The following is a 9,081-nucleotide window of genomic DNA, read 5'->3' as shown; positions in this document are numbered from 1 at the left end:
TCGCGCCCGTTTCTGGAGTTCCTTTAGGCAGCGCTCTTAAAACCCCTCTCCTCGCGCACCAGGAAACACAGAGGCAAGAAAAAGTCTCTTGCCTCCTCAGCAGGTGCAGACTTTTCCCCGGACTCCCTCCCGTCTAGCCGTGGCGCACTAACCCCTTCGGGCTATGTTCAAGTCACCAACCCCAGTCCTCTCCCTGGGCTCCGACCGAAACCGAAACCGAGCCTCAGCTCGAAGCCCCACAAGCCTCTCGGGCTGGTGAGTGCCGGTCGGCGCCGATCCTCTGTGCGGGAATCTCTCCGCTTTGCCCTCCGCACCCCCGTTGATGTGCTGTCCTCCGCGGCTCCGAAGCTCCCCACTCCGCCTCCCGCAATCTCTCCTGCACCAATATTAAACATTCATATCTGTTAAAGGCAATCCTCTCATCTCTCTTTCCTTATTCAGGAAAATAAGAGAATATTCATGTTTACATATAAATATTATAATAAGTTTGTGAGGCTATACCATTAACCAGACTCATCAGGAACAAAGGGAAAAAGCTCAAATCAACAGAATGAGAAATGAAAAAGGAGAAGTAACAAGTGACACTGCAGAAATACAAAGGATCATGAGAGATTACTACAAGAAACTACATGCAATAAAATGGACAACCTGGAAGAAATGGACAAATTCTTAGAAAAGCACAACCTTCCAAGTCTGAACCAGGAAGAAACAGAAAATATAAACAGGCCAATCACAAGCACTGAAATTGAAACTGTGATTAAAAATCTTCCAACAAACAAAAGCCCAGGACCAGATGGCTTCACAGGTGAATTCTATCAAACATTTAGAGAAGAGCTAACACCTATCCTTCTCAAACTCTTCCAAAATATAGCAGAGGGAGGAACACTCCCAAATTCATTCTACGAGCCCACCCTCACCTTGATACCAAAACCAGACAAGGATGTCACAAAGAAAGAAAACTACAGGCCAATATCACTGATGAACATTGATGCAAAAATCCTCAACAAAATACTAGCAAACAATCCAACAGCACATTAAAAGGATCATACAACATGATCAAGTGGAGTTTATCCCAGGAATGAAAGGATTCTTCAATATATGTAAATCAATAAATGTGATACACCATATTAACAAATTGAAGGAGAAAAACCATATGATCATCTCAATAGATGCAGAAAGAGCTTTCAACAAAATTCAACACCCATTTTTGATAAAAACTCTCCAGAAAGTAGTCATAGAGGGAACTTAGCTCAACATAATACAGGCTATTTATGACAAACCCACAGCCAACATCGTTCTCAATGGTGAAAAATTGAAACCATTTCCTCTAAGATCAGGACCAAGACAAGGTTGCTCACTCTCACCGCTATTATTCAAGATAGTTTTGGAAGTTTTAGCCACAGCAATCAGAAAAGAAAAAGAAATAAAAGGAATACAAATTGGAAAAGAAGAAGTAAAACTGTCACTGTTTGCAGATGACATGATATTATACATAGAGAATCCTAAAGATGCCACCAGAAAACTACTAGAACTAATCAATGGATTTGGAAAAGTAGCAGGATACAAAATTAATGCACAGAAATCTCTTGCATTCCTATACAATAATGATGAAAAATCTGGAAGAGAATGGAAGGAAACATTCCCATTTACCATTGCAACAGAAAGAATAAAATACCTAGGAATAAACCTACCTAAGGAGACAAAAGACCTGCATGCAGAAAACTATAAGATGCTGATGAAAGAAATTAAAGATGATACCAACAGATGGAGAGATATACCATGTTCTTGGATTGGAAGAATCAATATTGTGAAAATGACTATACTACCCAAAGCAATCTACAGATTCAATGCAATCCCTATTAAGCTACCAATGACATTTTTCATAGAACTAGAACAAAAAATTTCACAGTTTGTATGGAAACACAGATGATCCTGAATAGCCAAAGCAATCTTGAGAAAGAAAAACGGAGCTGGAGGAATCAGGTTCCTGGACTTCAGACTATACTACAAAGCTACAGTAAACATGGCAGTCTGGTACTGGCACAAAAACAGAAATATAAATCTATGGAACAGGATAGAAATCCCAGAGATAAACCCACACACATATGGTCACCTTATCTTGGATAAAGGAGGTAAGAATATACAATGGAGAAAAGACAGCCTCTTCAATAAGTGGTGCTGGGAAAACTGGGCAGCTACATGTAAAAGAATGAAATTAGAACCTTCCATAACACCATACACAAAAATAAACTCAAAATGGATTAAAGACCTAAATGTAAGTCCAGACACTATAAAACTCTTAGAGGAACACATAAGCAGAACACTCTATGACATACACTCCACAACATAAATCACAGCAAGATCCTTTTTGACCCACCTCCTAGAGAAATGGAAATAAAAACAAAAATAAACAAATGGGACCTAATGAAACTTCAAAGCTTTTGCACAGCAAAGGAAACCATAAACAAGACCAAAAGACCACCCTCAGAATGGGAGAAAATATTTGCAAATGAAGTAACTGACAAAGGATTAATCTCCAAAATGTACAAGCAGCTCATGCAGCTCAATATCAAAAAAACAAACAACCCAATCCAAACATGGGCAGAAGATCTAAATAGACATTTCTCCAAAGAAGACTGCCAAAGATTGCCAACAAACACATGAAAGGATGCTCAACATCACTAATTATTAGAGAAATGCAAAGCAAAACTTCATTGAGGTATCACCTCACACCAGTCAGGATGGCCATCATCAAAAAATCTACAAACAATAAATGCTTGAGAGGGTGTGGAGAAAAGGGAACCCTCCTACACTGTTGGTGGGAATGTAAATTGATACAGCCAGTATGGAGAACAGTATGGAGATTCCTTAAAAAACTCCAAAAGAACTACCATACGACCCATCAATCCCACTACTGCGCATGTATCCTGAGAAAGCCATAATTCAAAAAGAGTCATGTACCACAATGTTCACTGCAGCTCTATTTACAATAAGCAGGACATGGAAGCAACCTAAGTGTCCATTGACAGATGAATGGATAAAGAAGACGTGGCACATATATACTATGGAATATTACTCAGCCATAAAAAGAAACGAAATTGAGTTATTCATAGTGAGGTGGATGGACCTATAGTCTGTCATACAGTGAAGTAAGTCAGAAAGAGAAAAACAAACACTGTATGCTAACACATATATGTGGAATCTAAAAAAATTAAAATGGTTCTGAAGAACCTAGGGGCAGGACAGGAATAAAGATGCAGACGTAGAGAAGGGACTTGAGGACATTGGGAGGTGGAAGGGTAAGCTGGGCCAAAGTTAGAGTGGCATTGACATATACACACTACGAAATATCAATTAGATAGTTAATGGGAAGCAGCCCCATAGCACAGGGAGATCAGCTCGGTGCTTTGTGACCACCTAGCAGGGTGGGATGGGGGGGGAGATGCAAGAGGGAGGGGATATGGGGATATATGTATACGTATAGCTGAATCACTTTGTTATACAGCAGAAACTAACACAACAAGGTAAAGCAATTATACTCCAATAAAGATGTTAAAAAAATAAAATAAAATAAAGTCTCTTTTGTCTGATATAAATATAACAACTTCTGCTGTCTTTTGGTTACCATTTGCATGGAATATCTTTTTCTATCCCTTCACTCCTCAGCTTAAATATGTCCTGATATCTAAAATCTTTTGTAGAAAGCATATAGTTGAATCTTCTTTTTTAATGAATTCACCCACTCTATATCTTTTGACTGGTGAGTTAAATACATTTAGATGTAAAGTAATTATTGATAGTTAAAGATTTACTATTGCCATTTTGTTAATTGTTTTTTGTCTGTTTTGTAGTTCTTTTGTTCCTTTCATCCCCACTTGCTGTATTCCTGTATAAATTGATGATTTTTTGTAGTAATATACTTTGATTCTTTTGTCTTTGTCTTCATGTATCTATTGTGGTTTTTTTTGTGGTTAGCATGAGACTTGCTTAAAATTTCTCATAGTTATAACACTTTATTTTAACCTGGTAACAAGTTAACTTCAGTTACAAGCAAAAACCACTGCGCTACCTGGGAAGCTCCTGTTGGAAGATTTTTAATCACAGTTTCAATTTCATTACTTGTGATTGGTCTGTTCATATTTTCTGTTTCTTCCTGGTTCAGTTTTGGAAGGTTATACCTTTCTCAGAATTTGTCCATTTCTTCTAGGTTGTCCATTTTATTGGCATAGAGTTGCTGGTAGTAGTTTGTTAGGATGCTTTGTTGTTCTGCGTTGTCTGTTGTAACTTCTCCTTTTTCATTTCTAATTTTATTGATTTGAGTCCTCTCCCTCTTTTTCTTGATGAGTCTGGCTAATGGTTTATCAATTTTGCTTATCTTCTCAAGGACCAGCTTTTAGTTTTGTTGATCTTTGCTATTGTTTTCTTTGTTTCCATTTCACTTATTTCTGCTCCGATCTTTATGATTTCTTTCCTTCTGCTAACTTTGGGGCTTTTTTTGTTCTTCTTTCTCTAGTTCCTTTAGGTGTAAGTTTAGGTTGTTTACTTGAGATTTTTCTTGTTTCTAGAGGTAGGCTTGTATAACTATAAACTTACCTCTTAGAACTGCTTTTGCTTCATCCCATAAGTTTTGGATCATCGTGTTTTCATTGTCATTTGTCTCTAGGTATTTTCTGATTTCCTCTTTGATTTCTTCAGTGATCTCTTGGTTATTTAGTAATGTATTGTTTAGCCTCCATGTGTTTGTGTTTTTTATGTATTTTTCCCTGTAATTCATTTCTAATCTCATAGCATTGTTGTCAGAAAAGATGCTTAATATGATTTCAATTTTCTTAAATTTACTGAGGCTTGATTTGTGACTCAAGATGTGATCTATCCTGGAGAATGTTCCGTGTGCACTTGAGAAGAACGTGTAATCTGCTGGTTTTGGATGGAATGTCCTATAAATATCAATTAAATCTATCTGGTCTGTTGTTTCAATTAAAGCTTCTGTTTCCTTATTTATTTTCATTTTGGATGATCTGTCCATTGGTGTAAGTGAGGTGTTAAAGTCCCCCTCTGTTATTGTGTTACTGTCGATTTCCTCTTTTAGAGCTGTGAGCGGTTGCCTTATGTATTCAGGTGCTCCTATGTTGGGTGCATATAGGTTTATAATTGTTATATCTTCCTCTTGGGTTGATCCCTTGATAATTATGTAGTGTCCTTCCTTGTCTCTTGTAACATTCTTTATTTTATTTTTTTTTATTTTATATTTTTACCATGGACTTTTATTTAGCATCCCTTTAATATGTGATGGTGTCTAATTCAATGATACATGACAAACAAAATCATGATAACAGTTCTTTAGTTCATTTGCAGCATAATATTTTTGCAAGCACCTAAATCGTCTATGACGGAACAAAAATACAGTATATGAAATATGAATTATATATATAATATGTTCTTTAAATTGTCACACTTTGCTGACTAGTAAAGTTTTAGTAATATTTTAAAATTAAAATTGCTTTAAAAGTAATTTATGTACATGGTTAACATATTTTTATACCTTACAAGAAGGTATAAATTTGAAAGGCAAGGCCTTTTTAACCTCAATTCCATTTCCTAGGATTATTGTCATTAAGATTTTGCCTCAGTTTCTTCTGGTGAGTGACATTATGAGTTTTAATAATTTTATATCAGTGTTTCTTGATTTGTCAACTTTTAATAACTTTTAATATTGAGATGATGTATACTTACAGAGAAATCGCAAAAAAAAAAAAAAAGCAGACTTCCCATATACCCTTCACTCAGCTTTCACTTATAATATCATCTTAAATAACCAGAGAACAATGATCAAAACTAAGAAATGACATCTGTGCAATATCGTAAGCTAAACTAGAGAGTTTGCTCAGATTTCACTGGATTTTTTTATTAATATCATTTTCTGCACCACGATCTCATGCAGGATTTATTAACTTTTAACAGAATCAATTGATCCTTCTCAAAGAAACATGAGATTAGTGCACTTTCCATTTTCTTTCCCCTTGGCATCCCTATAATTTTTTCTTACATATTTTTGTCCTTTTAATGGTGTGATTATAACTCCCATGTGTTTTTTTTTAACATCTTCATTGGAGTATAATTTCTTTACAATGGTGTGTTAGTTCCTGCTTTATAACAAAGTGAATCAGTTATACATATACATATGTTCCTATATTTCTTCCCTCTTGTGTCTCCCTCCCTCCCACCCTCCCTATCCTACCCCTCTAGGTGGACACAAAGCACTGAGCTGATCTCCCTGTGCTATGTGGCTGCTTCCCACTAGCTATCTATTTTACGTTTGGTAGTGTATATATGTCCATGCCACTCTCACTTTGTCACAGCTTACCCTTCCCCCTCCCCGTATCCTCAAGTCCATTCTCTAGTAGGTCTGTGTCTTTATTCCCATCTTACCCCTAGGTTCTTAGGAAACCCAGAGATAAACCCACACACACATGGTCACCTTATCTTTCATAAAGGAGGCAAGAATATACAGTGGAGAAAAGACAGCCTCTTCAGTAAGTGGTGCTGGGAAAACTGAACAGGTACATGTAAAAGTATGAAATTAGAACACTCCCTAACACTATACACAAAAATAAACTCAAAATGGATTAAAGACCTAAATGTAAGACCAGACACTATAAAACTCTTAGAGGAAAACATAGGCAGAATACTCTATGACATAAATCACAGCAAGATCTTTTTGACCCACCTCCTCAAAAAATGGAAATAAAAACAAAAATAAACAAATGGGAACTAATGAAACTTAAAAGCTTTTGCCCAGCAAAGGAAACCATAAACAAGACCAAAAGACCACCCTCAGAATGGGAGAAAATATTTGCAAATGAAGCAACTGACAAAGGATTAATCTCCAAAATTTACAAGCAGCTCATGCAGCTCAATAACAACAAAAAAACCAATCCAGCTTTCTTTTGATTTCAATTTGCATGGAATATCTTTTTCCATCCCCTCACTTTCAGTCTGTATGTGTCCCTATGTCTGAAGTGGGTCTCTTGTAGACAGCATATATATGGGCCTTTTTTTTGTATCCATTCAGCAAGCCTGTGGTTTTTGGTTGGAGCATTTAATCCATTCACGTTTAAGGTAATTATCAATATGTATGTCCCTGTTATCATTTTCTTAATTGTTTCGGGTTTGTTTTTGTAGGTCCTACTCTTCTCTTGTGTTTCGCACTTAGAGAAGTTCCTTTAGCATTTGTTGAAGAGCTGGTTTGGTGGTGCTGAATTCTCATAGCTTTTGCTTGTCTGTAAAGCTTTTGATTTCTCCATTGAATCTGAATGAGATCCTTGCTGGGTAGAGTAATCTTGGTTGTAGGTTATTCCCTTTCATCACTTTAAGTATATCATGCCACTCCCTTCTGGCTTGTAGAGTTTCTGCTGAGAAATCAGCTGTTAACCGTATGGGAGTTCCCTTGTATGTTGTCATTTTTCCCTTGCTGCTTTCAATAATTTTTCTTTGTCTTTGATTTTTCCCAATTTGATTACTATGTGTCTCAGCATGTTTCTCCTTGGGTTTATCCTGTATGGGACTCGTTGTGCTTCCTGGGCTTGGGTTGCTGTTTCCTTTCCCATGTTAGGGAAGTGTTTGACTATAATCTCTTCAAATATTTTCTCTGGCCCTTTCTCTCTCTCTTCTTCTGTGACCCCTATAATGCAAATGTTGTTTTGTTTAATGTTGTCCCAGAGGTCTCTTTGGCTGTCTTCATTTCTTTTCATTCTTTTTTCTGCAGTCTGTTCCACAGCAGTGAATTCCACCATTCTGTCTTCCAGGTCACTTATCCATTCTTCTGCCTCAGTTATTCTGCTATTGATTCCTTCTAGTGTAGTCTTCATTTCAGCTATTGTATTGTTCATCTCTGTTTGTTTGTTCTTTATTTCTTCCAGGTCTTTGTTAAACATTTCTTGCATCTTCTTGATCTTTGCCTCCATTCTTTTTCCGAGGTCCTGGATCATCTTCACATTCGTTATTCTGAATTCTTTTGCTGGAAGGTTGCCTATCTCCACTTCATTTAGTTGTTTTTCTGGGGTTTTATCTTGTTTCTTCATCTGGTGTATATACCTCTGCCTTTTCATCTTGTTTATCTTTTTGTGAATGTGGTTTTTGTTCCACAGTCTGCAGGATTTTAGTTCTTCTTGCTTCTGCTGTCTGTCCCCTGGTGGATGAGGATATCCAAGAGGCTTGATGGGAGGGACTCGTTTTTCTGTATTTTTATCTTTACTGGTAAGAACTATATTTTTGTATATTCTTGTGTTGAGTAGCATCCTTTTTCTTCAACTTGAAAAATCCCCTTTAACACTTTTGTAAGGCAGATATAGTGATTATAAATTCCTTCAGTTTTTGTCTGTCTGGAACAGTTGTTTATCTCTCCTTCATTTCTGAAGGACAGCTTTTACTGGTATAGTATTATTGGTTGGCAGGTTTTTCTTTTTCTTTAAACATTTTGAATATATCATCCCAGTCTTTCTTGGCCTATAAGGTTTCTTCTGAGAAATCTGCTTAATAATCTTATGGGGGTTCCCTTTTATGTGACAAGTTATGTTTCTCTTGCTGTTTTAAAATTTCCTCTTTGCCATTGACTTTTGACAATTTAATGCATCTTGATGAAGACTTCTTTAGGTTCTACCTGGTTGGATTGTTTAGGCTTCACAAATGTATATGTCCATTTCCCTCCCTATATGTGGGAATCTTTCAGCCTTTAGTCCTTTAAATAATATTTGTGTCCTTCTCTCTCTTTCTTCTTCTTGCTCCCAAATGTGTATACTGTTTCATTTAATGGTATCTCATAAATTCTGTAGGCTTTCTTCACTCTTTTTAAATACGTTTTTTCTTATTCTTGCTCTGACAGTTCAATTTAGAATGATCTGTATTCAACTTTGCTGATTATTTCTTCTGCTTTATTCAGTCTGTTGTTAAAGCTCTCTATATTTTTTTGTTTGATTGATTCATTTTAGTCTAGTCATTGTATTCTTCAGTTCCAGAATGAACTTCTCATTTGGTTCATGAACTGTTTGTTGTTGTTGTTGTTTTTAGTTGTCTGCTTGTATT

This window comes from Lipotes vexillifer, unplaced genomic scaffold (assembly GCF_000442215.2).
Source record: "Lipotes vexillifer unplaced genomic scaffold, Lipotes_vexillifer_v1.1 scaffold1485, whole genome shotgun sequence".
In the NCBI taxonomy this organism is placed as follows: domain Eukaryota; kingdom Metazoa; phylum Chordata; class Mammalia; order Artiodactyla; family Lipotidae; genus Lipotes; species Lipotes vexillifer.
Note: the sequence above shows the minus strand (reverse complement) of the source record.